Raw genomic sequence first — 9,736 nt, forward strand, 5'->3', positions numbered from 1 at the left:
TGAAGAAGAAGAATAATGAAAAAATAGTGAGACAAAATCTTTGGATCATAAGATGAAAATAGGCGAATACTGTCACTAGCTGAGATGTATTCTGCTTGCATAAAAGAATTCCAAATCTGTATGTGCCCCTGGATAATCCTACTGATGTTTGAGTTTTTTAAATTGTTATTCCAGTTTTACAAAATTATTTCTATTCCCTCTTCCTATTTGGGGTAAAGAAATAGAGCAGATTGAACAAAATGTGTTGGTATGAAAAATTATGTCACAGAAGATGGTGTAAGAGTTTCTTTTCTGACTCCTTGCAAATTGCTTTAATCAGAAGCAGCATAATTAGTTTAAAAACAAGCAAAACTTGTCAAACTTGCCACTTCTTTCTCAACAAAGCTAACAAAGAGTTAACTTCTACTTCTAAACAAGTGGCAGATAAAATGTAGTTTGCTGGCATGGTATTTTTATAAACAAGAAGCTTGGAAAAAAAACACAACCAAAAAACTGTTCTAATGTATTAGCACTTTGATAATTCCTGGAAACAGAAGTCTAGCGAAAAAGAGACAAAGTACATGAAAAGAAAACAACACACCCATTGCTCATGAAACTTCCATAATAGCAAAGGAGCAAGGAACAGCCTCAGGGTAACTAACATACGTGAATACATTGGGCATTCTCTGCAAGATACTCAGAGTAAGTGGCGCAAGACAGACTGGAGAAAGAGAAGGAAGTTGGCATAATTAAAATGCACTATGTGGATTGTCAAAAAACATGCAGACTTTCAGTGTTTCCAGCTTCCTTGCCACGCATGCCCAGGTTGTCTTCCACTTCCAGGCAGAACAATGAAAATGTCATACAGCTGTTTATTTTAATTTCATTTCTAACAGTAAATCCAACACAGAGGAAAAAGCAACACTCTATCTGTTCTCCCTAAGGTATCACTTCACCCATGCTGCTTCTCTCCTATGTCTACAGATCATGGCTATCTGTTCTAAATCAAACATCACAGCACCAAGGTAAATACTTCCAAAGGCAACAAACTTTCACCCTTTGTATTTATGCATGTACTCTCTATACTATAAACATTCCTTTTTTCCTTGTGAAATCACATTGAAGGTGTATTTGGTTTGGCTGAACTGGAGTTAACTCTCCTCAAAGCATCCTCAAAGAACAGCATCTGCCAGAGTTCAGGTGAAAAGGAGTCCACATTTCTGGGGAAATAAGCTTTACATTTCTAATTCTCCATTCATAAAGCCCTAAGTCCTGCACCAATATCTTTTATTCTTGGCCTGTATTTTTTTGAGGGGTGTGGAACTGTAAAGATAACTCGAAGCTCCAGACCTCTGTGTTCAATAGCTTCTTGTTCCTTTTAGTTCAGCAAAAGAGGAATTTGAAAAAGTAAATAATCTGCAAATGCTGGTAGCTTCTATTTGATTTGACAGATAAGCTTTATCTGAATTAAGGCATAGAAAAGTGCTAGTACAGCACGTGTAGCCCCACTGGGCACTATGCCCACACCTGGTGTAGCTAAAGCAATGGAGAAATTACTCAGTGCAGTAAAACACACATGTACAGTTCCACAATGCATTCCCATACAGTGTAAGGAGTTTTAATTCCACATCTGCAGCATATTGAGACTGAGAATGGAAAGTATCTATGGCATGGCTGGACTCTTGGAAAGTGGAAAATATGAGATGGTCAGTTTAGTTTTCTGTTAATCATCTGACAAGAGCCTAGTTGTGGAATGTTTCTAAAGTAAGAGAATCTGTGAAGAAAGAAATCAGAGCAACAACATTAAGAAGGAATTAAAGATGTTTCAAGAGCGAGATATTATCACTCCTCCTATTTTAACATCTTTCTTCCTGCAACCATTATGCAAAGACAGAACTATAGATCAAAATTTGGGTTTTGGTTCTCTATGCTTAGGAGTCATATACTGGACTTAGGAGTCTGGAGAAAACTGACCTCTAAATACAGGATCTGCTCCCTGAGGATCATCTGCAGCCAGCCTTTAACTTACTATCTCAGTCTTCTCAAATAATGTCCTGAATAAAAAGAAACAGGTACTGAAAAATGTTGGTCCAAGTTTGTGGTTTTCTTAGCATTGTTTCAAAAGTCCTTTTGCTGAGTATGAGACTATGAAGCCTAAAAATAACCTAGCCTCTATATGTACAGTGTGGGATAAGTCACTAAATACATGTTCAAAGCATGTAAATAAAGAAGAGTAACTTTTCAGAAGTGCTGAGACCTGAAAACAATAAAATGCATAAATTCCCATCATGCCTTAAAACCAGCCCACTGTTTTGTAGCCTGACTATGTAATTTTAGACACCAAGATTTAATTACTTTCTAAAAATCTCAACCAAGTCACTGACAACCTGTGTTTTTCCAGTTCTATGGGTGCTTTCTAGAGAGCACTGCTTTTCCAGCTAAAGTGTTTCAGCTGTATATAGGACATTATAGGCTACAGTATCCACTATTACACTTAAGACTCAACTGCAGGTCTCCCTGCAATGAATGCACACTGTTTCCAAAGCATTCAAAGGAGCAACTCATGTGCTAAAGGCAAAATCTTACTTGGCAAGTGACACTACCACACAGCATTGCAATCCACTGAGTGCAGAGACAAATCCTGGTTTCATACTTTTGAAGTATGGAACACTCACTCGCTTCCTTGAGCCAATCCTGCCTATAGACGTGGCTTGATTTAAATATGTCCCAGCAAAAGAAGAGCAGCAGAGGGGAATTTATTTTCACAGAAAAAGATGAGCAGCTAGAATGACTAATGGGAACGTAATTTTCATAACACCAGGGTACTAAAAAGAGAAAGAAATGTGGGGCAAGTTATGTAACATGTGCTTACTGAAGTATGCTGTACGCCTCTGATCCTGCTCCCTCTGAAGCGCACAGGAGCTCTGCCACTAATGGTGACCTCAGCTTCTTTAAACCACAAAGTAATTTCCCCTGATTTATTCTAATTTGCAGTAAAATATTCTTGTATTGCACCAGGGATATATTAAGGAATAATTAAAAACTACTGCACCAAATACCAGACTATCCACTGCATGACACATTCCTACCTGATAAACTGTCACTCCTGTGGTACTCGGGCTTGAAGCTCAGTGACTGCCTTGCCCAAAACAGCCCAGGCTAAAGCATGGCTAACACAGTTCCCTGTGTCAGGGCTGACAGTTCCTCCAGACTTTGAGCCATTACTCTGAACCACTTACAAGCAGCAGCTGTACCAGAAGAGAAAGTGTCATGGAAAGAAATCTTTGTTATCCAGGATGACACTTCTTTTGGAACAGGGCTAAAGTTTTCAGGACAGACTCAGTTCAAGGATTCTAAGACAGCTTCTCAGCACTTTTTTTTCCTCCAGGCCTCCATTTTTCTTTTAAAATAGGTTAGGAACCTGGTCTAAGGCGTTCATCTAAGTTTGAATTAAGAAACAGAATTTTTAGCTCAGGTCCACTAGTCACTGGGGTCACCTTTCAAACCTGTATTACAACCTAAGCAGTAACTTTAGAAAAGGATGCAAAACTATTCAGGTACTTTCTACTGCAGACTCATCAAGAGGAACTGCTTGTAGAGGGCTGATGTTCTTCATCCTTTCCTTGTCATGGCAGCTTGGAAAGAGAAGCTTTGAGACTGTGGCACCAGTGAGGGGCTGTGGGATCACAGGCAGGCTGATAATGGAGAAAGCTGGTCTCTCAGTGACACAGTAATTGCAGGTTGTGTCATGACTACATGAAGTAGGGAATTGGAGGTGCTTGGGGGTAACACAACTCTTGTTTGTCACTGAAGTCCCCATTTAGGGGGTGCAGACAATGTTGTGTGCATGGAGAGAGGTTAGGTATCTCCAGTGAAATTCCACCACAGTAAGTGTATTTGACACCGATTTCCTCACCACACACAAATGACTTAGGCCAGAGCAGGCAGAACTTGAACCTACAACTTAACCTTCTGCCTCTCACAAGTTCAACCACTACATCAGTGGCAATAAGCATCAATAGCACGAAAAAAAAAATTGCTTTTCTACCCAAGAAAGAAATTTAAATTACATGGCACAGTTTGAAGTTCTACAGGTAAATCTGTTACTGTTTTTAATATCAGATACTTCTGTTACATTCCACAACTCAGAATGTCCATAAACCCTACAGATATACAAAGCTTACAGCACAGTGCATCCCTTTGGTAAGATATCTTAAATAGCATAACAGAAGAAAACATTTCTAAAGTATGCTTAGAACACACATTTGGAAAGAATGTCAGATATGAAATTAATTTAATTTACTTACTACATTTATGAATAAAATTGTACCTACTTTGCTTTGACTTACTGTAAGAGAAAATAAGGGGTATTTGATTAAAAAAATCACAAAAGCTTCAAGTTGCTGCTACATTAGTTATTATCAGTTCTTCTGGTGGAACCTTTGCCAATATAAATCACATTTACATTCAAGCTGAATACTTGTGATATGGCATACCAGGTGGTTGTGAAGCTGCAAGACTGTACTATGATCTGGTTTCTGTATTTCTAGTCCTGGGAAGAATTCAGTCAAGCATTAATCATAAAACAGATGGAAGACACTTTCTATTAGCAAAAAAAAGAATTTGTTACTTTCCTCAAGGGAAAATAGCAAAATCTTCTTCAGGTGATGGTTATAATAAAGTGGATACTGATACATTCTAGGGCCTTGTGAAAGTAGTAATGAGAAGTTATGTTAGGTTATATTCTTCACATAGACAAAAGAATCTGCTTGGAACAAGAATAAACCAAAAGAAAAAAAAATCTTCTTCAGAAGGTGATGATTTCCGGACACAGTTTAAAATTATAGAAGAGGGCATAGTCTCCTTTTTGGTAGAATTCTGTTGCCTTAAAAAACCTATATGAATAAACAATGTACCTGAATAAGTTTACAGCCTGCTAAGTTGGGGGAAAGAATTTAAGCAAGTGATAAATGAAACCTAAGATTCTAAAAGAACATTGGCACCGATTGTCAAACCAGAAGTCTATTGAAGCACTGTGCAAAGCTCCCAGGCAGGATGACAAGCTACAGAGTACCAAACAAGGGAGAAAGAAACTGAAATGACACCTGGCTTTAGTAAAATAGTAAATAAAAATAGAGACATCTAGGTGCAAGACTACTGACAACACTTCTCTCATTAAAAGCTGGTTTTCCTGTATCAGTTTTATACTACTGTTTTTCTTTATTCATAGGCTCTACGAGCTGGTTTTGCAATGTGTCCTGCTTCTTTTGTTTGTGTCACGTATCACAGTATCACAGTATCACCAAGGTTGGAAGAGACCTCATAGATTATCAAGTCCAACCCTTTACCACAGAGCTCAAGGCTACACCATGGCACCAAGTGCCACGTCCAATCCTGCCTTGAACAGCTCCAGGGACGGCGACTCCACCACCTCCCCGGGCAGCCCATTCCAGTGTCCAATGACTCTCTCAGTGAAGAACTTTCTCCTCTACTAATCTGTTTATTCTCTATCTGACAGAAAATGTACTTGCTTTATGTATTTGATTCAGGAAAAAGTGGTTAAAATAATTAAAACATGTCAGCAATAAACCAGTTACTGCATTGACCTCCTGTAGAGTGCTTCTTGCCGGATGGTAATGGTTACCATAAAGTATTCCTATCAGTCACAGAACTGTTTCCTCAGCAAGGCTACCCATGGCTGCCAGCCAGACTGCCTGTTTTTGAAGCGAGTCGAAATGTTGATAACTGTTCTCTTTCTCCAGGGTGGAAAAAAAGGAAGCACTAAAGTAAGCTTTTCCACCTTATTTGTACTGTTTTGTTGTTTGGGATTTTTTTTAATACAAGGGTGTTTTCTTGCCGTTTTTTTTCCCAAGAAAACACTTGGCCACCTGATTCCTCTTTTTATTTTTAATTGCTTTTCTTGCCAACAGAGTTCCTGTGAGTGCATGCCACAGCGCATGCACATGCACCCTTAGCCACAACTCCATTTCAACTTCTCTGCCTTTATACTCAGGTGACATTCTCATCTTAGCAGCTTTTATGTTTAGCTTAAAATTATTTCAGCATGAAAAACTATGTAAGACACAATAAATACAGGCGTGGTATTTCTCAGGCTTGGATGTAGGAAAAATAGTTCAAATACTCTTCTTACTGTTCAAATTTGCTTCTAGTTCTAGAAGTAGACCATCTTTCTTCTGAAATGCTCTTGAACTTGTGCATCTATTTGTCCAGTCTTGCTTTGGAACTCTAACCCCCCAGAAATCAGCAGACCAAAATCCCATTCAACGGGTATTTACTGGTAGGATCAGGAGTTTCTTTTCCATAAACACAAATTATTTTCCCAACTGACTATTTTTACAGTGTTTACCATTTTAAAGATGATGGTTTTTATCTCATCTTTTTAACTTATTTTTTCACCCTTCTTTGTTTATTTTTAAGAGTTCACATTGTCCTGACTTAAAAAGAAGCATATGAATGGTAAACCACATATAAAGACATTTGCCCTGCTCATAAGTCTTGTTGTCTTTTCTGAGTTGGTTTCAAACCACAACATTTATAGAAGTTGCAGCAACTTTATACCTGGTGATTGAGTTTAAAGCTGCTGAGAGAAGGTTATACACTTTTCAGATCATCAGAAAATGTACACAATGAATTAAAGAGCTTCCTGGCCAGCTGTTAGCTCTGATTAAGTATTTGACGGTACAGGACTTAGATTTTGGGATTAAATCCAGCTCTCAGTTTTGTATTTTCTTAAAATGACAATCTTTCAACTCTCAAAGACTGGAAATAAAGCATAAAAGTGTGAGCCAACTATAAGTGACAAATATTGTGAATTCATCCTTAATCTTCCATTCTTGTAGCCCAGACTACAGCCACTCCTGCAGTACCACAGCATCCTTGGGGCTTCTGAGCCAATTGTACCCTTGTCAGTGAGGAGAAGGGGTGATTGTGTCTCCAGAAGAAAATGAAGCTCTGCTCTATCACCACCTCTGTTTCTAATATGCCTGCCCTAAATTCAGAAGGATCTCACAGCATGGAAAAAATGGTGTTGAAAAAATGCTCCTTGTTCTTGTATCTGTTATTATGGGTTATTTAACTTCAGTCAAATACAGACCATAGCCTCCAGTAGCTATCAAACCATGCACTTCAGTGAGGGGAATTATTATTTAATAAAAGAAAAGAGAAGGAGCAAAGCAAAGAAAATGACAGAAAAGGAGAAAAACTGAGGGAGAATTGAGTTACAGAAGTGGATGACTGTATGTGGTTCAGTTTTTTTCCACTTGCCAGCCTGGGCAGTTATGCAATTCAGAGGAAGCAGTAAGGTGGGAAACATCCCACGAGATGCTGAAAAACACAAGACCAAAAGGAAAAATCTTACTTAGATAAACAAAAATGCCCTAAAGGAAGAAGACAGGTAAATGTTGTTGTTCACAGGCTCATTTAATCATTCTAGTCTGCCACTTCTTAGACAATATTTCTCACTGAAGTGCAAGGTTTGCTTTTGTTATGAAGTCACATATTACTACATTTTTTTCCCCTTTACTCATTACAATGCACACTCTATTAGTCACAGATATAAATGATGGATGTTTTAAAAACTTAGTATATTTTATGGGGCCCTGAACTTCTCTGAGCATTATAAAGGAACGCAGCATTCAACAGCATCAGTTCTAGTTTTACAGCTTTGATAGCTAAACATTCTTTAGCCCAGTTGCAATCATATACACTTATTTCTATTCCAGTTAATGGACAAATCTTGACACACTAATTAGTAGTAAATTAAATTCTAGGATAGTCATTCTACAGAGTTTTTTTTTTTTAAGCTCAACTTCTAAATAGCAACATTTATGGAAAGCACAACTGTCACTGAAGTCTCAGTGGTTTTCATCTGTAAGGTGCTGTCAAGCATTTTCTTTGGAATAAAATGTGCTGTCAAAGTTCAGCAATGGAAGTGACAACAGACAACATAGAAAAATATCTCAAAAAGAAAAAAGAACTACTGAAAACTTCCTAAAACGCTATAATTGGGAGCAGTTTGCTGAACCACAAATAGTGCTATAAATATTTGGGCCTGTACACAAATATCACAAATAAGTAGGCTGTATCCATAAAACTTCTGAACATCTTAGTGTTTTTGTTCAACAGTGACTAATATTTATTTTGTGATTCAATATCATTCTGGTTTTGGCAATTATTCCTTAGCTTCTTTCCCTGAAATTGATTTTTCCATCCTATGTGAAACTACTTTGCATTTTATTTCTTAATTGTATTGATTTCTTCTTATTATTATAACAATTCCTCAGTGTAATTTTGAATGGTAATTCTAACACTCTCAAGACTCATCCAGAAATAACAGTTGGTTGAATTGCACATGCTGTTCTGATAGTGCAAAAGTACAATTTACCTTACTAATGTATTTTTTATTTTATCAAGAAACTAGTTAATGGAGATTGGAATAGACTAAACTCAGGACAATCCCATTTGGGATGCCTCTTGATACTTCCTTCTGGATTCAAGTTGAAGAACAAGTTTGTTGTCGGTCATTGAATGCCCAGTGTATAATTTAAATTGGATGTTGCTCTAATGATTTGCATCTTTTTCTTATACCAGTTTGTCAAATTAATTTAACATTCAAATTCTTTCCTGCAGATCATTTATAATTTTCCTAGTTTGGCATTTAATGAACATTCTCTGCTTCTCCACTGAAGCTAGTAATGAAAATACAAAGTAGCATGAACTCTTGGCAGACTCTGCTGCAGTCCCACTTGACAGTTTGGTGGTGAACTGCTGAGAACAATATTGGCCTTCAGCTGAATAGATAATATGAAGCCAAGACTTTGATCGTGCTTGCTGGTACTGTCAAAAGTGGCTGATTCAAGCACAAAACTAGAAAAGAAACTTCCAGTAAGTAACAGCAGCAGGCAAATTAGAATAGCAAGGATTGAAATGAACACCTCTTTTGGGCAGAAATGTCTAGGATCTCAGAAACAATGTTTTGCAAACCTAAGCTTAGGAACAGAAAGCTTGAGGCAAAAATAATGTAGCATTTTGGTAGGACAAGCAGACTTCAGGACATTGCATCAGGCACATATATTTTGTCTGTCTCAGAGTGCTTCTTGCTTGAAAAGTTATGCACATTGTGCTGGCATATTTTATTACTCTCCAGGCTCCATTTACAGTCAGAATTCCTTTCTCCTGTCACATCAGGACCTCAGCAATTTTCTGGACAATCTTTCAAGCCAAACAAGACCAGAATTCTTCATATGAAAAAGAAACTTCCTAAACCAAACCCAAACCCAAATCAGAACTACAAAAACTTTGCATCACTTTTACTACCCCATAACTCAGCTAGCTGCACTGAGACTGGAGGGCAAAGGGGGAATGTTCCCTTCTGGCACTGCTTCTTTCTGTCCAAAGTTGGTTGCTGTCATGAAATACCCAAGCTCTACATGTCACACATTTCTTTTATAAACTGATACAACAGTCTTCTGGAATGCTGAATATTACCAAGCTTCAAATTACTGCCAGTTTGTGTTCCAAATGCACCAAGAAAATGAAGAGATTTGGAATAAAGTTAGCAAAGCACGTGCTTGTTGAGCAATTACTCCCTACCACATGAAACACTGAAACATTTCTAGTTCTGTTTTCAGTACAGACTTTTCATATCAGCCATCTGCTACTGACTTTAGGCATCAGCTCCTATTGAAGCATGGTTTCATCTTTCACTAAAGGATTAGCCCATGCCATTCTCATCTGA

This window comes from Pogoniulus pusillus, chromosome 10 (genome assembly GCF_015220805.1).
Source record: "Pogoniulus pusillus isolate bPogPus1 chromosome 10, bPogPus1.pri, whole genome shotgun sequence".
NCBI lineage: Eukaryota > Metazoa > Chordata > Aves > Piciformes > Lybiidae > Pogoniulus > Pogoniulus pusillus.